General features: G+C 45.0%; 1 protein-coding gene across 1 annotated transcript in view; it reads left to right on the top strand.

Moving 5' to 3' along the window:
• The first annotated feature begins 237 nt into the window (after positions 1-237).
• fam222aa (family with sequence similarity 222 member Aa) overlaps positions 238-12,612 on the top strand; it is a 48,090-nt gene continuing 35,715 nt past the window's right edge. Inside the window, exon 1 of the mRNA XM_022198393.2 lies at positions 238-1,180. The gene's annotated coding sequence lies outside the window, so the exon portion shown is untranslated. The remainder of the gene's footprint in view (positions 1,181-12,612) is intronic.

Here is a 12,612-nt window from a genome sequence, read left to right as displayed (position 1 = left end):
GATAAAAAGGTGACTAAAGATCCCAATCTGCGTTCTGCCATGCCGATTTAAATCAAACGTCTTTTTCTTATTCTGCGAATAAACAACGTGGTTTCAGACGCTGAGACGCCGAGCATCTCTATGGTAACAGTCCTCAATTACCGATGATTGGCCAGCCCGTGGGAATGTTTCTATTCCCTGAGTGCACTGATTGGTCGGTGGGCGGTCTGAGCCGCCTGACAGTCTGCAGCGTTCCGGGTTATTGTCAGTCTCGGCAGCTCGGCAGAAGGGCAGGACCGCATCCCGGAGCTGCCCGAAGCAGCTAGCTCTTTATTCAGACGTAACCTTTTCTTATTTGGTGAATATACAAAGAGAGCTTGTCGGAGCTTCGCTGTCGAGGTTAGTCCACAACCTCAGCTGGAAATCTGAGTCTGAATCGGGAGGCAAGACATCTGAGAGAGGCTGCCGACACCACGGAGAAAGTGACGGACGGAGCAGAGCCTGCTCACCGGGATTTTACATCGCATCGCATCAGTTTAGGATATTTTCAGGCAGCTACTTTGGCCCAGCCTTGATTTTTTTTCAGGGGACCTTCACACAATATTGCCTAGATAATATTACTAACATTTGCATGATACATCTCTCGGCAGGTCGTCTGTAGTGAGCAGGCGGACCACTTTAAACCCGTGCGTAACAGCGGGGGATTTTGGAATACTGCGTAGCCGATCAACCACCCATCTTTCCATTAAGAGTTCTGTTATCTGGAGATATCTTCAAGCGAGAAGCAGAGCCGCCAGGACCGCTCACTTTGTTTCGGAGGCTAACGGTGAAAACCCGAAGCGCACTTGGTGCGCAATCCTACGGAGGACGCTCCTGAAATTGCCGACCTGCGCTTTTGCCCTCGACGAAAATAAAAGAAGAAAAAAATTGGCAACCGAGTCGAGAAAAAAGGCAAAGCTTATTAACTTTGCATGCTAGAGGCTAGAGTGTGGAATCTAATTTGCAGGGTTACCGGTGTATTTGCATACCATCGGAAGACGAGGATAAACTTAATCAACATTTGACATCGACAAAGCAGCAGCTGGATTTGGGGGGAACAGAATGAATCCTTTTAATTTGGACCACAGAAGTATGAGGCAGATTGCTCAGTGAATGCTTCAATCTGCATGGAGTTCTAGTCTGCAGTACGGAGCAATTTATGGTAAATATATCTCACATTTCTGCTTCTCTGGCTCTCGCTGATTCTGAATGTTTCGGGTCAACCATCAGCGTAGTTTGTGTTTGTGGATGGAAAACAGGAAGGACAGGACAATAATGAATGTTTGTAAAATGCCCCTGTTTGCGGGGATGCTGCTCACAGAGCGATGTGTCGGGTTTAAACCGCTGCTTCCATGCGTGACCCACAATAAAGGAAGCGTTGTAAAAATCGACTTGTTAGAGAGCCGAATGGCTTTAGGAATTGCTTTGATGTGTAATACTGGTCTTTTCAGTATGGTAGCAATTAAGTGTATTGTGGAGGGCGATGCACCGCAGGCTCCACAGACTGGAGATATGGCACTAGAGGAGTTGCGGCTCAGAGCAAAAGGTGCGAATTTCTCATCTGTACGCCCCCGTGCGTCACTGCGTGTGGGGAGGGTGACTATAGTGTCTGCTGCAATTAGTGATTTTTCACCTCGAGTGTTAATGATATACAATCTTTTTTATAGTGTGCCTGTATAGTGTGACAGGCTTTTATCGAGGAACTCATAAATCCATGGAGATGTGTGCGTAACACTGTAAAACTTTTCACTTTATGCTCGCTGACATGGTCACTGCTCTCTGCTGCATTGAGCTCTGGAAACAATTTGTCATTGTCCTGTGAATTCTCCAGCAAATGTGTCCTCTGCAGCCTCCAAAGGCAGCCAGAAGAGTCTAATGACCGTGCACGTTATAATTTAAAAATCCCTGTTTTATTTTGAGTGTGCTGCTGGTAAAAGTTTAGGCTGTGAACTTTGAGCCTCACGGGTTGCTGAGGTTTGCTTTGCAATATTTAGCCTCATTGCTCACATTGCACATAAATGAGCCTCCACATTATGCTGACTGTGCAATGGGGGGAAGAAGCTGCACACAGTATGTTTTATCATTAGACTACAAGCATCCTCAAATTTATCTCCCTCACTGGCTCCAGTCATTCTCTCCTCCAGCAGCCCCGCAGATAGGCAGCTCACAGAATGTAATATGGGCCCTACAGCAGGGCAGGCGCCCCACAGTCAGGGCACCTGCCATAGAGCCTTCCTGGCTGTATTGAATAAAACATCCAGTGATGTATGAGGCAAGAGCTGCACCCGAGGGGGCAGAACTGCCTCATTTACTTCCTCCACTCTGCGCCTATGACCTGCTGAGCAAATTGTGCTCATATTAGCTCTGTGGCTGCTCCTCACCTAAACAAATAGTCTTCCCAGCATAATGCTTGCCTTAACTCAACATGATGGTTGGACAAGGCAGGGGAGAGCAGAATGGCAGAAAAGCTTTAATATCTAGGTCACTGAATTACCTTTTGGAGTTTGTAGTTCTTGTTTTGCCTTCTAATTTATTTTTTTTCTTTGCCTTGCTGTTAGATCTTCTTTATTTTTTTTTATGTTTGTAACACTGGACCGCTGCTGCAAGACTTTACTCACATTTCACACCTTTCACTTTCACCGTCTCGATCTCTGCTCTCATTCCACCAAAAAAAAAGATGCTTTGAAACTTCTTGTACAGTGTCATCCAAATGCTCATCACACCAGCAAATTTCTTCCTCTCGTCTTTGCTCACTGATGAAATTAAGAACACCTAAATTACTGAAGTAAAATCTAATCTGCTGCGTTCATTTAAGCTGCCAACAGTTGGATGGTGAGAACATATTTTAGTAACACATTAAAAAAGTAATATGCTTAGAGAGGGCTGGCATTTTATCAATTTGCAACTCAAATTGCATATCACTTTGATTGATTGATAGCATTTGGGTTCCTTACTGTATTCTTTGCTTATTAAAGTCCCTGCCTGAAGTGAATAAGTGAGCTCCACTCATGAATATCGTTAAAGTCGCTGAAGTTTAATTTCCTGTGCTGTGTATTAATCTTTTTAATCCCTGCATGGTTTGATTGTCTCAACACCTACCCAGAGGCAGCAAAACTCATTTTGGCACTTAAGATGACTAAAATAGTAGATAGAGGTGTGTGTGTGTGGTGTGTGTGTGTGTGTGTGTGTGTGTGGTGTGTGTGTGTTGTGTTGTGTTGTGTGTGTGTGTGTGTGTGTGTGTGTGTGTGTGTGTGTGTGTGTGTGTGTGTGTGTGTGTGTGTGTGTCAGTCAAGATCAACCCCTGTAAGCCTGCATTCCCCGTGTGGATTTATTACTGAAAGTTCAGCTTTTTTTTTTCATACAAACGAAATGATTTTTTAAAAAAAAGATTTGCTGTCCGCAGACACCATTTATAGAATGATATATTGTAGATGAAAATAAAAAGGAAAACGTATTTGTCTCCTGTCAAAAGAAAATACAAGAATTCCTACATTAGCTGATATCATAGAAAAGCTACAAAGCTACCTGGAAATATCATCGGACACTTAAAGGAACGGCAGCGTTTTTTTCTCTCTCAAAGTCATGTCAACAGCAGCTCATTAGGTACCTGATCAAAGTGCTTCATATCAGGAAAAGTCTATAACTGTCCTTGTTTTAACACTTTTCATGTGCCGCTAAACAAAAGAGACATGCCCTTTCTTGTACTTTGCAATTTTACATGATTTGATATAAAGCCTGTTGTCCTTGTGCCGAGATTTGTCGCGCACATCAGTGCCGGAGATGTGGCAACGGAGCATGAAAAGAGGAACATAAAACAAAAGCAAACGACTGTAGAGAAACAAACACACCCTTCAGCCAGCCAGTGTGAATGAACACAGGTATAAAGCGATGTTCACTTTCCAGCGGAGTTGATGGGATCAGACGGGCAGAATTAGCCGGAATGGTTCTGTTCTGTGTATTTTGGCATCAGCATCTGCAGGTAGCACCAAGCAACGCTTACTGCTTTGCTTGTTGCCTGGTTTTGTGGCTACTGATAAACTACACACCGTCACTGTTACTCTTTTGGCACAGAATGATTGAACCCTAGTCTTATTAACTCTACTGGCAGAGTCAGATGAGCATCTCTCGTTTTCTATCCAGTCTGTTGATGTTCCACCATGTCACGGTCAAATACTCAAGACACAAACTTGTCAATAATTCAGGTTCTATCCTGGCCAAAGACTGGTTTCCAAGTTTCAGCATTTTATGAGAAATGACTGTTTATGATTCCAACCTTATGAAAATTGATTAAATCATGCAGCGTATATTTAATTCCTCTGGTGTGACACAGATGATGCCAGATTCCTCTTATTAGATTTGTATCGCACAAATGGATACAACATCTTTACATTTACTGACATGAGGTTAAATTCAAGTGCGTTTTTTTTTTGACTATGTGATTGCATACATGCTCTCCTGCAGTGCTAGAGACTAACACTCCACTGATGATTTTCCAGGTATGTCTGACTGTAGTCAAAGGTTTACCTGACCACTGCTCTCCTCATGAAACCTTGGCAGCTCCTCATCAGGGTTATCTGCAGCCACTTAGTGCATGACGGACAGCAGCGATCCCCCGACCTCCTCCCTCTACTCCCCTCTCACCCCCTGTCGGCCTGAGTGGAAGTCACGTCTCACCAGGCCTTGAGGTTAATGTATAGTCTTTCATTTGGAAAGGTTAGGGGGCAGCCGGTCCTTTTTTTTTTTTTTCCTTCTTTGAAAATGCTCCTGCACATGTAAAATATAGTCAGCAGGAACTGTGCAGTTTATATGCGGTTAATGAGTACACTAGTTTGGAGGGCCTGAGTGCTGTGCAGTTTATAGTTTGCTCCATAACCCAGGCTGAAAAGTGAGGGGAGGCATGCTCCTTCCAAAGAGTTCTTGGGGAAAGAAAGAGAATAAAGCAAATCTGACAAGCTCTCCAACAGCGAATTTGCTCTCCTTAAAAACAATGCCGCTCTTGCCTTCCTCATGGTCACATTGATTTGTTCTGGGTGACAGTGCAGGCTGCTGTGAAATCACCACAGCGCCATTGATCTCAAGGAGAAGAGGAGGAGAGGGAATGGGAGCCTGGCGACAGAGAGCAACATGGGAAAATCCTCAGCGTGCCCTCTCCAACCTTAACCAGTAATAAAATGAAGGCCTTGGTTACTATCAGATCAGCCTCTACCGTACTTCTTCAGCCACTGTATCGCAGTCTGGTCGGCACTTTGATTTGTTTTGGAGGCCCGTACATGCTGTTTGATTTGCTATTGTGCCTCACCATGTTTCACATTATCAGCTGAACTCTTTATTGCCACTGTTTTCCATGCCAGAAGCTAGGCTGTTTTTATCTCATGCAGGCCTCTGATTAATCTCTCCCTCTATGCTGGTCGGCTTTAATCTTGAATGGGAGATATCTGATTCTCCTCGGCTATTGAGGAAGATCAAACTTTAATGGAACAAGGAACTGCACATCATGCTAATCTCCATCTCCCTGCATTTTGGTTGACTGCTCTCCCTTGGGCTTTGTAGCTTTCTGCAGAAGCAGGAAATACATCAGACAGATAAGATGTTTTCTCTTCATGCTTTGGTAATTTATTCCCTGTTGACAATAGCCACCGCTTTACATCTGTGCTGTTTGATTACCTGGTTGAGGGAACAGCGGGTAAAAGCAGGGGAATTGATGGACGTGTACAAATGACGGTCCTGTATGACCCAAACGTGAAACTTTCCCAGAAGCTTAATTGGGGTTTCTTCACAGTTCAATCTTTCCACAGGCAAATGGGCAGGGCCCCTCTCTGTTTATTGACAAGTGGGAGAAAGGGGCATGTGTAGCCTGAGGAGAGATACGTCGGCTGCATGGATGTATCAAGGTTCAATGCTTTTGATTACACTACAGTCATTTCAGGAATTAGCTATTGACTGCTATTTTGCCCATTCACTTCCTCCATATCACTAATAATGCTGCACATTATGCTGACCGGCATACAGACTGTGAGTGGCTCCATGCATATTGTTGAAAATAGATAACACTTATGGGGTGTCACACCTCCCTCAGACGGTTTGTGTCTGTGACAAAAAGAGGCTATTACCCGATTCTAAGGCGGTTGCTGTAAGGTAATGAAATTTCCACTGACTGGAGAAAACAATGTTGTCTGGTCTGGACTGTAATTGCAGAAGCCACCTCGCCATTTTCCTGAGTTCAGTGTGAATGCAACACGATTTAATAAAACTCTGGAGATTTTTATCATTTATTGCCAGGCCTGGCAGCCGCATCAGGGAGAGTAAGCTGAGGCTTGCACAGATAAAACTCATTCAATTTACTTGTTGAATTTTAAACCAAGCCGGAGACCATTTACAAGAGAGCCAGCGTATGACCCACAGGGAAATGTTTATATGTTTGTATAGGGCCAGTGCAGGTCAGGCGTATGGTTAATATAAAGCCACCATTTCCTTAATCTAAATGGAGGAGTGCACTGGAATTTCCGTCATTTTCTCCCATGTTATTATTTGTGTCAAGAAAGGGTTGAAAATCCTTGGGATATTAGGCCCTGAGGCCGAAGAGCTTCTCTGTGCCTGCTTCCACTCACATACAAAAACATAGGAACATTGACATGAGGACATGTATGGACACACACACTCACAGACACACACACACACACACACACACACTCGTAGCCCTGTTTTATTACCTCCTGCCTGCTGCTGGAATTGCTTTCCTCCCTCGAGTGAGCCAGGCAAAGCCGGCTTTATTGTGTTAACCTATTTGTGTGTCAAGAGCGATTGCAGCGTTCTTTATCTCTGTTTGTATTCGGACGGGGAGACGGCGGAGAGAGCGAGGGAGTGAGGGAGAGAGAAAGAGTGGCGGAGGAAAGGAGGGAGGGTTTTTTTCTTCTTCTTCTTTTGCACAGGAGCCAGGCGAGCCACCGGAGTTAGACGGATGGCCGGTCACCTCGCTCCACTCTGGAGGATAATGACTGGTTGCTTAGCAATGACCCACCCCCACCCACTTTCTAGACTTGCATCCTCAGTAATCACTTTTTTTCCTCTAAAAGATTTCATATGTAATTATAATGGGTCTTTTCATTTATTTAGCAGAGTGGGATGAGGGTGCGTGCTGGAATTGGAGATTTTTTTGTGTGGCGGTGCTTATCAACGCCTCGCTTTTGTAGGAAGCAGAATTGTGCTTGTGTGTGTGTGTGACAGTCAGAAAGTGTTTATATCCACTTTGCTGCTAGAGTTTGACCAGGATTACGACTAGGCCAAAGCTATATTTCCCGCTAGATAGCTGCTGCTACATGCCCTTTGACCTGTGTAATGCTGCAGTTGCAACATCGTGCTCAAATAGATTCATGGCGCAAACACACACATTCATATATTCATGTTTTTTGATGGGCGACCAGAGGCTATGAGCGCTGCTTCTTGTGAGCTCCTAGTTTTATTAACATTTTTATTGAGTTGAACAAATTGCTGACCTTTTTTTGGCATAATGAATAGCCCGGCCTGCTTACGACAAATTCGAGTTCTGGCAGAAGTGACTGGAATCAATCCAAGCTGTTTAACTCATGATTTGCAGTGTGTTTATTCAGCAGGTGACAACATTTAATACTGCTGAGTGTTTTCCAACAATTCAGCTCTTTTTCAGCAGTTTCTGTCTTCGCGCTCAGCAAGGATGCTGCTCTGTAAACTGTTATCTGCACTGTCCTCTCGCAGGTCTAGATAAATTCGGGTAGCTGTATTTGTAAGTGGCAGAAAAAAGGTATAATATCTGAACATGACCCCAATTTAAACTGCCTTTCATCACCAGCAGCCACTGATGTTGGCACAAAGTCCAGAGTCGTTTTAATGCTCAGCCAATTATCCTCTCTGCTTTTGAAAATAGATTTTTTTCCTTGCCTCTTTTTATGAAGAAGTAAAAAAAATTAATTTGAAATTCCCTGTGAAGTTCATATTAAACTTTTACTTGTTTATGATGATAAAAAGTCGCTGCTGCTCAAACAGACCTTGTGGATCAAATTAAATGTTTCGACTCACGCTTGTGTTGCCAGTTGGTGGTGCATTTGTTCGTTTTTTTGGATTGACAAATTACAATTACAGCTTTCAAAAAAAAAAAAAAAATCTGTTTTGTTATTGGAGCTTCTTTAAAAAACATCAGCCGTGTCTGATATTTGCCCATCTGTGCTCTCTCCCCGTATCCTGTTCAGTGCCATCTTTCCTTATCCAGGCTCATGCACCATTGCTAAAATTGACAGCTTTGCACGTCCTGGGAACTCCATACAGATAAACTAAACATACATCACTATCCCGCTCCCCCATCTCTGTGGCATGCTTCTGTGGCTGCGTCTATAGGAACAGCTGTCCAGCTGTCACCGCAGCCAGCCAGTCAGCCGCTCTCCAAGGCAGCATCTGTAGAGACTGAGCGCACAAGGGCAGCCTGCCGTTCTCTGCTCGTCCCCATGGACTGTGGAAGTGTGTCAGGCCTTTTGGCTCCACATTACCACTGACCACATCAACCGTATCGCTGGGTTTTGATTGAACGTTATCTGCTCCTGTGCCACTTAAATAAGCCCTGCGAGGCATCAAACTCTTATTTTCTGTCGTTGGTTTCCAGTGATCTGTCACTGAAGCGATTCATATTGTCACAACAGTTCCTAAAAACAAAACATGTGATCGTGTAGCCAAATAACCACAACACATTATCGTATCCATTAATAGTCATCTGCCTCTGCGTGGATATGAGTGCATGGGTGTGTGTGTGCGCACGTGTGTGTAAACAAAATCCCAGCGAGCAAGGTGCAATGGCCTGGAACTGACGAGAACCCACTGGGAGAGTCTCTCCTTGATGTAGCCCCCCACTCCTGCTCCCTCCTCCCTGCCATCTTTCCCTCCTGGCAGCAGAGCGACGGTGAGGCGGGCGGCGGGGGGGCGCACAACCATGTGATTCGGGAGATGAACAGAGCTGCGGTCCCCTCTGTCAGCCACAAACTAGGATCAGGGAGATCGCATGGGACTCTCTCCTGGGATGAGCAAAGGGAAGAAGGGAGAAAGCAGCTGTTTAGTGTTTTTCTCTCACTCCTTCACCGGCTCACTTGTGTTTTTCTCCGCTCTGTCATCTTCTCCGAGGCTGTCATTAGCTTCTGTCGTGCTTTTTTTTAAAGATTATTTTTTTGGGGCAATATTTGCCTTCATGTGATAGCAGTTGAGATACAGAGAGGAAATGTGGAAGGAGAGAGGGAAATGACATGTAACGAGGGACCCCGACTGGTCGTTGAGCCGTGGATTTAACCGTTAGACTGCTGAGCTCTCTGTGTTTTTTGATGGGCTTGTCTTGCTGTAGACATGGATGACATGAAATCTGTCTGCTGTAATCATTCCTGTGCTGCTTCTTGGATGTTTTTTAGGAACTATTAAAGGGCTTGATTTCTTTATCAGACCTCCTGATAACTGAGGGCCTCTCAGGCGTACTGTGCTTCTCCCCACAGACAGCTGCAGAGTCATACAGGCTGTGGGCGAAGTTTGATGGATCCTGTTTACTGGAGCTGAGAGAATGGCTGGGTATCTCAAATTAAGTGTCACTTAAAGCTTGTCTTTTAGTCAGCTTTCCATTTTGTTCCCCCATCTCTAGTGGCAGCACTGTGCTGCCAATTGTAACAGGGATTGAGAGGAAGACATTTGGTGATTACACATTCTGTCATGATTGAGGGGTGAAGCCAGCAAACTCCATGCAAAACCAAATTCCATATGGCTGCAGTGAAATCTCAGTTACTCTCAAACAGCCCCTGTCCCGATGACAGCAAAATCGCCTGCTCATGACTTATCGTTTTATCATTCAAATTTACCCCATTGATGCTTGCTGCTGTGATTGACAGCTGGGCTTGAAAGCCACAGCTATCTCAATTGAGCTGCGGCAGCCAGTTGGTAACCGTGACAATGGTCTCTCCTCTTTGCCTTGTTTTCACACATTTTCTGCTGTCACAGAAACCTCACTGATTGCTTCTTTGCCAAGACAGCATCCTATTAATCTTTTAAATAAGGGCCGCAGCCCAGCAGTATTGTTTGCAGAAAACCAAGAGGACCTAGTGGGACCACACTGGAGAGGAAAAGGGGGCAACTGGGGCTGAAGCTGTCTCATTGTGGCAGGAAAGCCGAGCCTCCTTAAAACCAACAATATTAGAAATCTAATAGCTGCTGTGGAGCTAGATGATGCTGAGGTCTGTGTATAGCTAGCACTCTCTGGACCCACTTGATAACTCTGTGGGCTCTGTTGTCTCAGCTTTGCCCTCCAGGTGCATTCTGTGCTTTCATCTGCATCAAGGTGCTCTGAATAAAAGCCTCTGTTGTGTTTATGGCCATTTTCTTTGTATTGATCCCTTTCAGTGTGGTTGGAATAGGTTTAATTTTTTTCAGTTGTGGGCTCAAATAGCATAACGGCAGCATATTCTGAAATGGCGAACCACTGATGTATTGTGATGTGACCTATAAGGTAGAATAACAGCTCGAGCCTTTGTCCCACTGTACTCAGATGGAAATCTGTTTGAAGGAGACTCAGATGTGAGTGAAATAAGGCTGTCCTTGCAACATGTTTCTAACAATCCAGGAAAACACTCTCTCACCTCCATCTTAAAGAGGCTTTCTGCGCTGATTTCGTGGACTAGGCTTTTGTGTTTAATTAGGTGTGATTTGTGAACATTTCCCAAGTGGTAGGAAGTCTTTTTTGAGTCTCTGTACTTTCTTGTCAAGTGGTTGTTAATGGAGAATTGCTGCAATGCTCCTGACACCCTCTGCTTTGTAATGAGTGCCTTCCTGTGCAAAATAGCCCTATAAACTGAACCTTTCAAGAATGACGAACATGTGGCGGCACTATTTGGCGTCTCAGTTGCAGGAATGTTTATGCCTTATGAAGATACTAAAGTCAAGGGATCGCTGCGTATCTTTCCTCATATCTTTGTCTCCTTTCTGGCCATGGAAACCCAGTGAAGCAGGGCAACCTAGATGACTAATTGACTCTCAGGTCAGAGCCACATGATAGCAAGACTGCTGGTCAATGGAAATGGATATACTTTCCCCTACAGCAAGCTATGTCTGCTTTGTGATCATCTGTGTGGTCACGCATCTGTGCATGCACAAACACACGTAAGCCACTGAGCATGTAACTATTCATAGCTATCCTTCCTGTGGCTCGCAGTTGCTCCTCCACTTTAAAAACTCACAAATCAATCCCTTAATAACAAATCCTGAACAATTTAACAACATTGGCACTGTCCTTTGATCTCATGTGATGCTTCTGGGAGAATATTGAGAGTCTGAAAAGTGAGGAATCATTCAAATGAAGCATTTGTTTAGTAATTATGTGCTTCAAAAACTAGAAAGAATTGTGGCCTAGTTTTGTAATAGTTTTAAGTGTATCTACTTTAGTATTTCATGAAAAAAAATGTCCTCAGGGCAGTGCAGCTGTTTCTCAGTGGTAAAGGTTTCCTCTCCTTTCTGTCTGTGTAGCCTCATTCTAGTGCTTTTATCAACAACGAAGTTGCGTGTGCTTTTATCAACAACGAAGTTGCGTGTGCTTTATGTGCAGTTTTTTTATTTGCACAAAGACGCATGCTTGTCTGTCACAGTTGGTCCTTGAAATGTGCATTAAACTCAGTCTGTGTATGTTCTCCGAACGTGCAAATGTGTGTGTGTGTGTGCAGGGATGTCTTTTTATTCTTGTTTGTAGGTTAAACACAAACACTGCTGTCCCACATTCACACACAATCCCCCTCCACCTGAGTCTGATCCCCGGCAACCAGCCCGAGCGCCTCGCATGCAGCCACGAGCCTCCTCCTCTTCCCCACCCGCCTGTCATCCAAAAAAGATTCTCTTAGTTCCGCCGCTTTTCAAAGTGCTCGCATAGCTCGACTGTGTCAAAGCACGCCCCTCCTCCCTGAACCCTCCTCCTGGAGACAGCACTCTTGACCTGCTGCCCCATTGTTTCCAGCGGGGATGGATGGGGAGCCGCCTCTGCCGGCGCGATCCTTTACTCAATAGCCGCTCCATCTGTTGACTGCGTGACTCTGGGTTACAAGCGGGGATTTTGCTCCGTCTGTGTGGGGTGTGAATGGAGCTATCTCAGGGGGCTTCCTGAATAGGGTTTTAAAACTGCAGTGGAAGGGTGTTGTGATGCCTCTCACACCCCACCCTCCACCCATCACAGCCCAACACAGCCGGCTGGGTGTGTGCAGGATGAGAGGCCTTCATTGTGCCTGTTCACAGGCCCCTAGGCAACAGGGTCACCTTGTCCCTAAACAAATGCTGCCCTCAGTGGGATTGTTGGCACTGCGAGTCTGCGTTTCTGTGTGTGTGTGCGTGTAAAGGGGGAGTGGGTATTTGAGTATAAGAATGCATCATCAGGACGAGGGCAGAGGCCTTGGCTGTGAGGACATTTATCTAACATCTCTGCCTTTCACATCAAGACCTATTCTGTGCAACCCGTCTGCGTCAGGCTTTCAAAGGACATCATAGATAGAGAAACACTCTGGGCTGCTTTACAGGTCAAACTGCTCTCACTGAGCGTTTAGACCAACAAAGCTGCTGATG

Source organism: Acanthochromis polyacanthus, chromosome 7 (assembly GCF_021347895.1).
Source record: "Acanthochromis polyacanthus isolate Apoly-LR-REF ecotype Palm Island chromosome 7, KAUST_Apoly_ChrSc, whole genome shotgun sequence".
NCBI classification, from domain to species: Eukaryota; Metazoa; Chordata; class Actinopteri; family Pomacentridae; genus Acanthochromis; species Acanthochromis polyacanthus.
The sequence above is the reverse complement of the archived record's forward strand: the minus strand, read 5'-3'. Positions and strand labels throughout refer to the sequence as shown.